Raw genomic sequence first — 8,752 nt, forward strand, 5'->3', positions numbered from 1 at the left:
TAACTGAGCAAGGTGGTAAACTTTGATTTTGAATAACATAAGCGCTACAAATAGAGACCCCGTTTTTTTTCTGTTTACAGCGCTTGTGTTATTCAAAACACGCTTTTACATAGCGAACGGCGCGTCACACGATTTCCGGCAGCTGTGAGAGTGCCGTCGGCTCCGCATACGCAGCTGTGGCGAGGCACAGCGAGTCAGATGATTCGATATAGTTGCGAGGCGAACGCGCTCCGTCGGCTCAACGCGCGCAGCGGTGGCGAGGCACAGTGAGTGACGTGGCATGACATCAGAGCAAAGCCTCAGCTCCTCCTGGTTTGAAGGTCAAATTTCATAGGCACATGACCTTCAGCTTTGTACAGGAGGAGGAGAGCTTTCGCTCTAAAAAATAAATGGTATTCAAGTAATACGACAGCACTTTAGCGTCAGCTGCTCATACCTTCATGCATTGTAAGAATTCCATGGTTATGTATAGGAGGTTTTAATAGGTTATCTGAGGGATGGCAATGGTTTGTGTGAGCTTCTAATGCGATAACGTCATTTCAGACGGACATGCACACACTTCAAGTGGTGGGTCTAGCTTTAACAACTTACGCGCGGAAAGGATGAAGAAGTAGCAGCGCTAAAGTTTACAAATGTTTGACTCCTTAACATCCTCGTTCACGTGGATCAGTGCGACGTCAATATTCTTCCATGTTTCCGTGTGGTCGAGTTCACGGGGCACTGCGTGCACAGGATGGGGAGGGTAGGAAAGGTGTGATCGTTAACGAGAGGTTATCCGCACAAGGGCTGTGAACCAAGGTTTCTAAAAATAGAGGAGACGGGAAGAAAAGGCCTTTGGCGAGAAGAAGTTTCATCTGGTTACCCCGCACTAAAGAAAGCAGAAACCTCAATTACGATGTCAAAGGAGGAATAGGAAAAACGTAGAAAGCGTGCGCGCACTGCACAATACGCTCAGCACTGTTGCAGCCTAGTACTCATCCCCGACGTCGTAAAAAAAAATTGAAAACCGTGAGACGAGCTTTACTGATGACTGAAGGCCAATGCTCCGAGACCGACCGGTTGCCAAGACCCTTCAGTGCAACTTCAGAACAGAACCATTCAACTAACGCGCGGGATAAGATGACAATGTTTTAGAGCACTTCGTTACTTTTCTCGAGGAATTGAAGTGTTAAGAGAGGTCAATGAGCATCGCAAGCGCGCTCAATATACAACGTGTACCGACAATAATGCTCAAGAGCTTTGCATTCAAAAACGCTGCTGAAATGCGTGAATATTAACATTATCACAAGCAACATTTGCCTCACTTTATTTCTTCTGTAATTTTGGAACGTGCATGAGCCTAGTCAAATTATATCTATTATTTCCAAATGGCTAACTTTCAGTAGAGAAGAATATATTAACGCAAACCTCACCACGGGTGGATCCAGGGTCACATTTCATAATTCTTAATTCAACTGGTGCTACCCTTTGGTGCCCGGGTGGTATACGCCCCATTTTCTCGGCCAGCCAGCGACCAGCACGCTGACGTCACCAGCCATCTAGCGCGCACTCCCCATTCTGTAGCGAAGGAAGGAAACTTACCCACTTAAACTAGGGACTTGAACCAAGAACGCAGAACAAATCTCTCTCTCCCTAAAGGTCAAATACATCAGCGTCAAGGTCAGCTACCCAGCGGTCATAGTCATATGATCACGTGGTCATACTACCATAGCTTGGGCCGTACCACCACGCCGTTAAGTTCCGTTTGACCTTGTGAGGCACGGAAGGTTATTGTCTATGTGGTGCCCACTGACTCAAATCGAATGTCAAGGTCAAAGGTCCAGGTAAGGTACCCAACGGTTGTATTCGTATGATCTCGTGGTCATACTGTCATAGCTTGGCCCATACCACCACGCAGGCAAGTTCCGTTTGACTTTGTGAGGCATTGAAGGTCATGGTCTCATCCACATTGAAATCGGCAGTTCTACCCCGAAGAGTAGAGGTCTCGCTCTAAAACCGTGCTTAGCAGAGAACAGTCAATCTGGCTTCGCCTGCAGACGCGAACGCTGCCTACAACAGCCAATTTTTCTAAATTATGCTTGTACTCCCCAAACGCATTGTGCTCCCACCCCAAGGCCACCCCTACCGACATCCTCATATCATGGCCGGCGTCCCCTCCTATCATGCCCGGGCCGATGCCTCTCCGAGCCTGCAAGGACTGGAAGGCCTCACTGCGGTCAGCGGACCTGGGCAGGCAGATTATCGCCGTCAGCCGGGCCACATACGTCATGGACCACCACCACATGAACGTTTCAACCGTAGGTGGAGTCGTGCGGAGACCCAGGAGGCATGCGGGCCGCGAATTCTCTTGCTATATAAAGTTTTACCACCGCTACCCATAATAAATCCCAAGGCATTTGTTTTTAAACGCAATATTTCTTCACTTACGCAAAACCTTGCTAACTTAAATAACATATTTCCTCTTATATTTCTAACGACGTCAGGAAAGCACAGCACAGCGCACGACGGTAAATGAGCTCGCATCTCGGAGGCACTTGAAAGGCTGGAATGTCTTCGCTGTGTATGTATCGTCGGCCTGGAATATCTTTCAAGTAAAGGCCCCTAAAAAAATTCCCAGATACCCACGCGTGAGAACCTGGATAGAACAGCTGCTGAAAAGCATCCCGACAGAATGCCCATAGAGGCCCCTGTATTTCGTAGAGATTATCTTCTTCGCCTGCTGTCTCTTTCTCTTCTCTTATTCCATGCTCACTTCTAAAACGTGCACCCGTTCTACAATACCTACGCTGTCGTGTGCAGTAGACGCTTCCGAAGACATGAGTGCTCTTCAGTGTTAACCAGAAAAATTCTGCGGAGCGACAGCAAAACACGGGGAAAAACCTTTTGCACACACCCCAGAATGCGAGAATGAATTAAAACCTCGTATAGCAAGCAATGGCAGGTAATCAGACAAATCACATTTGGCTCGAAAAGCGTTAAAAAACGACTTGTAGCACGGGTATAACGAGAATATATGACGTGTACATACCACGAGAACCACGGGGGGAAATATCTGACAATGGCCTGCGAGACGGACACAGCCGGCCGGGCAGTGCGAATCGTCATGCGTACATCTCAAGCATTGAAATTTCACATTTCACACGCGCGCTGCAACCGACCCGTCGACGCTCAGCCGGAATGCCACGTCCGCTCGAATATAATTCTTCACGCGTGACAAGCAGTTTGAGCGCTTATAACTTTATTCATTGCCTGTCCTATGACATTTGTCACGATGCAACGAGAACTCCTCGAAGTTGGGCATATGTCTGCATGCTGATTGTGAAATGCCTCTTTATTCGTTTGTGTATACGCAATTGTTCGCCGCATTTTACGCAGGACGTGGCTGAGTATATCCTGCTTAAACTAAGAAAAAAAAATAGGCCAAGGCTTAGCATGGCTAGGGGCGGAATATCGTGCGCTAGCACTAGTCACGGTGGGCACTTGAGGTCCTTGCGCGCTGAAGACAATTCTCCTAAGGGTCTTTACCATAGAGGCCTTTGGCCTAAATGCCTTCTACCTAAAGGCCTTTACCAAAAAAGCATTTACCATGAAGTACTTTGCCCTAAACGCTTTCACTGTGAAGACATTTACCTTGAAAACCTTGAACACACCCAGGTGAAACCTGCCAGTAGGGTGCCCTAGAACCCGGTCGGCATGTGGGTAGCCTGCTACAAAGCAGGCTTCAGGGACGTATACGTACGCATGTATGCTTGATCCAGTGCAACCTTAACTATCGTACCTACAAATCCGAATGAAATCGGAATATGTACCTAGTAGTGCAAGCGCACTAAAACTGCTGGCCCAGCCAGACACACTGCCACGAAGGAAATTCGATAACAGCATCTTTAGACTTCAATAATTCATGACGTCCAGCCCCTTGGCCAGCCAAGATCAAAAGGGCGAGAACTTCGCTAGGCAGCAATAGTGGTGCAAAACTTTACTGCACTTCGGACACCTTTGCACCTGCCTTGCGTTACGCGAGGCTTGTCGCGCTACAGAGCTACTCTCTTGTATAGAGGGCGGGCACGAACTCTGCCTGTACGCCGTATTATTTTTTCACAATATTCACCGCGCCGCCTTACCTATGTGTGTACACTGTGATGTTGTGGGGGATTTCGTCTATTTCGTTTTAGCGTGTCCGCGTTTTCGTGCCGAGCGTGGGACACTCCCGGAAAAAATGAGGAGACTTAACGTTCCCACGGACGACGTCTCGCGCATCGTGTGCCCTGAGGGCTCCCGAACTGAGTGACGATTAGTGCCACGATCACTACTGAAGTTTTCATAGGGCACTGGATTTATAAAACAGCGCTAGAGGGGCAATCGCTTAAATCAGTGACTCACGCGGAGAAATTGCCGACAGGCCACAGTGAGGCTAATCCCTCCTGTACATTTACAACAGCCACCACCATATGTCATCTCTAGACTTACTGTTCAGCTACCTCCTGAGGAGGAAGGCTCTATTTTTACCCTCTTTTTGCTGAGAGGATTGGATAAGAATGCATGCTTTTTCCTGAATTTTTTCGCCTCGACTCCGTTGGATAGAATTAACAGTAGTTACTCAGAAACCATGTGCACCGCGAGCTGGAACATACTATGGCAGCCTCTAAACATGGGTAAAGCACAGGTTCCAAGCAACAGTCCTCCATGACATGTTCACAAACTACAACTGACACACCCATGGTGTCTTTGCAAACAAATGCTAGATCACGGAATTGAGTGTGTCCTGCGGTTGTCGTGAAATTCACCTAGCAGGAATATCCACTCGTAACCGCTGTCGCTACTTTCGGCGCACGTGACAGTGTTGACTTTTGTTGCCAAGCGCAATATCCGTCTTCACGGTGCAGCTCTCGCAGTACCCGCAGCTGTGACTCAGCGGTTATGACACTCAGCTGCTGAGCGCGAACACGAGGTCGCGGGATTCGATCCCTCTACATCGTTTCAGTGGAGACGGCCTGCGAAATATGTCCGTTTTCTATGCGTTGTCAGTTCACGTTATTGAATCCCAAGGGGTCAATATTAACCCGGCGCCGGCATATGCTGTGATTCTATCTTTTTTCTTTTATCCTTTCCTTCGTCCCTTTCCTTCCGGCGCGGTTCAGCTACATGTCTCTCTTTGCTGCGACTTTCCTTCATACATAACCGACTGGCGGGGCCCCGGAACAAAGAGGGGAGGGGGCAAGGGGGGTGGCATTTTCTCTCCCCCACTCAGTCACTAATTGCTTGCACTTGGATCATATTTCTGACAACTGTAAACACTTCAGTTCTAGGACTCTTCTAATGCAAAGCACAGTGGGGCTGAGCTACTTGGCTTCGTAGCCAGTTGCAAAGCATTTCGTAAGTCCACTGTCTGACCCGTGTATATGACCATGCTTACAAGAATTTAAACAAACTATCCACCAACTTTTTCAATCACTCCTCGTGCGCACATCTCTAAAGCTGCCCATTTTAGTTCGTTTTATATTGTCGTGAAAATTTGCACCGTTTGATCGTTCGCACTCAAAACCGCCGGCACACGGCTTTATCATTTTGTTTTCTAATGCTAGATGCAAGCAGACTTTACTCCATTCATCGTGGCCACGTGCAAATGCTTCCACATTTTTCCAGATTGTTGTAGTTGCTGTTGGTTCTTTATCTCGAAGATCCTTGCCACCTTTAAATTGAGCGCGGCCAAGAACTGCATGCATTCAGTTAGATGACCGCCCCGCGCACTTGTGACTATTCTCGCCGCCGAGTCATTCAGTGCTCAGTGGGCGGGAGTCAGCATGAACCAAACTTTGTAATTTTTTATCGGTTCTCGTTTCATCTGTTCGCCTGAAACAAGCCTATGGGGGCCTAAGTGGCCTTTCAGAACACGAATTCAAATCTTTGTGGCGCTGCATGTCCCGTCACTGTTGTACTATCCGGTCATTCCAAGCACATAGAGCCCCTTACAGACATCACTTTTATCTTGAATGTTTGCGTTCAAAAGTAACACGTTGCAAAGAAAGACGTAGTGTACCTCAAGAAAGCGACTGCATTTCATGCATATATTCATTTTATCCTATAACTCCCTAATTCAATCTACGCAAGTGTGTGCGTGCTTCTGTTGTGTGTATGGCTGTTCCATGTGGTGTTCGAGTAGTCCCATCATCTGACTACGGCACATGTAATGCTTGATCTTGTTGAACGTCTCCCCTGAAATATTGTCTCCGGGCGCTGCACGCATCCTTGAATAACAAATAAAGTGGACTACTCTTCGCCGTCATCGCGGTATTCCTTCATCGAAGGCTCCTGTAAGCGCCGCTTGGTAGCGTCACCGTTCGTGGAAGTTGTCAATATCCATTGACTGGCCCTTTTTAAAATGCACAGAGAGTGTGGGTCAACATCGCGGTGGTTTCTCAGGCCGCCGCCCAAGGTAGAAGAGAGCAAAGAATACGCTCTTCTGAACTGGAGTGGGATGAGAGAGATAGAAGAGCGAGGTGGTAGAAGTCAATGGATGAGCGCTGGCTTCGAAAGGTCTTTTACATGCAAGAATTTGTGATTTGGTCGGCGCACTGAGACTGCATTTTCCTTCGTCTAGTTGAAGCTTTTGTTTGGTGGAGCAATTGACACAATATTTTATGGCAGAACATGCGTCATACTGTCTACTCGTCTCTGCAACAGCCCGTAGTGCACACTATGCGTCAGCGCTTTTGCAAGGTACTAAGTGTTTGTTCAAGGTACTTTGTTCAAGGTGCTAAGTGGCACAAGTGCCCAACGTGGCGATTTCGTGAAAAACAGAAATCATCAAATTTATCGAAGAAAACACAGTTTCAAGCGTCTGGTTTTGACAGCGGCAACATTGAAGGGCTCAAGAAGTGTGGAGAATTTTTTATTCAATAAATTTTTTTCATTATTCCTTCGACCGTCCTCACCAACAAGAGAAAGGACTCGTCGAACACTGGCGAAAACTTGAACATTCAAGTTCACGTTTCCTTCACACAGCTTCATCACAGCAGCGACAAACACTTGTCAAGAAACGCTGCGTATTGAGATCATGTTGACATTAAAATATTTATTCAAGCCCCGCGTTATAACTGTCGAATCTATTTTCAACGGTTGACCTGGGTCAATTAAAATAAAACGTTCCAGCAACTGAGCCCAAAGCTGACCAGCAGTCCTCTTACGCTAAAGCGTCCTTATGAATGAACGAAACTCCAAAGTCGCACAAGGTCCCTGTGATTCTTCCCGTTTCTTTGAAGGACTAGTTATAGATTTAGTATTGAACTAAACTCTTTGCGCATGCAAGTTCTGAAGAAAATTATTTGTTCCCATCTGCTAGTTTGAATAATTAGGGCAATCTAATATATATATATATATATATATATATATATATATATATATATATTTATATATATATATATATATATCCTCGCATTATAGCTCGAATGGTCTTCACGAAATCTGTTCGAGACTATTACGCAGTCTTTCCTTAAGTACTTTTGAAGAAATTTGGTATAAACGCTTCTTCTCAGTGAGGTCAAACGAGAGAAAATCAGCCGTACTTACAGTTGCTTAAGCAAATTCTGAAATATGCTAAAGCGTTCCACCTGAGGTTTTATAAAGCCTCATTTATCTAGATTGATAACAAAATCAAAAGTTTTTTTGTTTTTGTTCAGCGAAAATCTTTGCTTTTGACCTCTGATATCTTTAGAAATTAAGTGTGCGCCGGTAGCTAGCGCTGTGGGGTTGAAGACTGTAAACAAAATTCCTTGTTTGAGAGCTTCTTCCCCGTACTTCTCTGCTTCGACAGCAGTCCACGCATTGGCAATAGTTCATTTGTTAAGATCATTTTTGGTCGTTTACATTTCGTAAAGGTGAATGCAGAAGATTGAATGTTGACCTTATGGGACCGTAGTGCAACACGCGTGTAAGATAGACCTTTCTTCGCCTGAAAGATCAGAAGAAAATTATTACCCCTTGTTAGGGATGATAAAGCATTTTATTTTGTGTTCAATATATGCACCGTGAACATAAGTAACGATCATTGCCTGTTGTTAAAGATATCTTTAGAATTCAACATCTTAAAAAGAATGCATTATGAAGTGATCATTATAATGCTATGAATAATTCAACATAGAATACCAAAAACCTAATAATGTTCCGTAGTTGCTTGTAAATAAGACAAAAACTTCACTTCATTTTCATGCTATTCAATATGCTGTGTAACAATCGACAAAGCGGCACTTGCTTGCGTTATTGGCGTGCCTTTAAAACTGCCAAAGTAAATGGCGTGGAAGCCTTTGTTTTGAGGCATTGCTGTAAAATGACTCTCAGATTTGAGTTTTTCGTCATTTCTCAAAAAAGGGCAAAGCAGGTAGAAAAGTGAAGCTGCTTTGCGCTGATATATAATGCAAGAGAATTTCGTTGTCGCAGTTGCTACAGCAATATTCACTACAAGTATTGTACCCAAAACTACTATATAACAGAAATGTTTTTATAGAAAAGAAAACGAAGTCTAAACTCGATTGTAAATTCCCTTCGTGTACTCAGCACTATGAGATGTGTTTCGCGAAAGGAAACCCCATCTGTGTGCTGTTCTCCGACAGTATTATGCCCAGGGCCGATGATGATCGGGGAAACTATTGGAATAGAGGGAACATCGCCCGCTGACGTATATGGATGATGATTTTCAATAGCCACAGCATGCATCGAAATTATTCTTAAGAGGCTTGGTAAAATTATTAACTCGAGA

The sequence above is a fragment of the Amblyomma americanum genome, chromosome 2, assembly GCF_052857255.1.
Source record: "Amblyomma americanum isolate KBUSLIRL-KWMA chromosome 2, ASM5285725v1, whole genome shotgun sequence".
In the NCBI taxonomy this organism is placed as follows: Eukaryota; Metazoa; Arthropoda; class Arachnida; order Ixodida; family Ixodidae; genus Amblyomma; species Amblyomma americanum.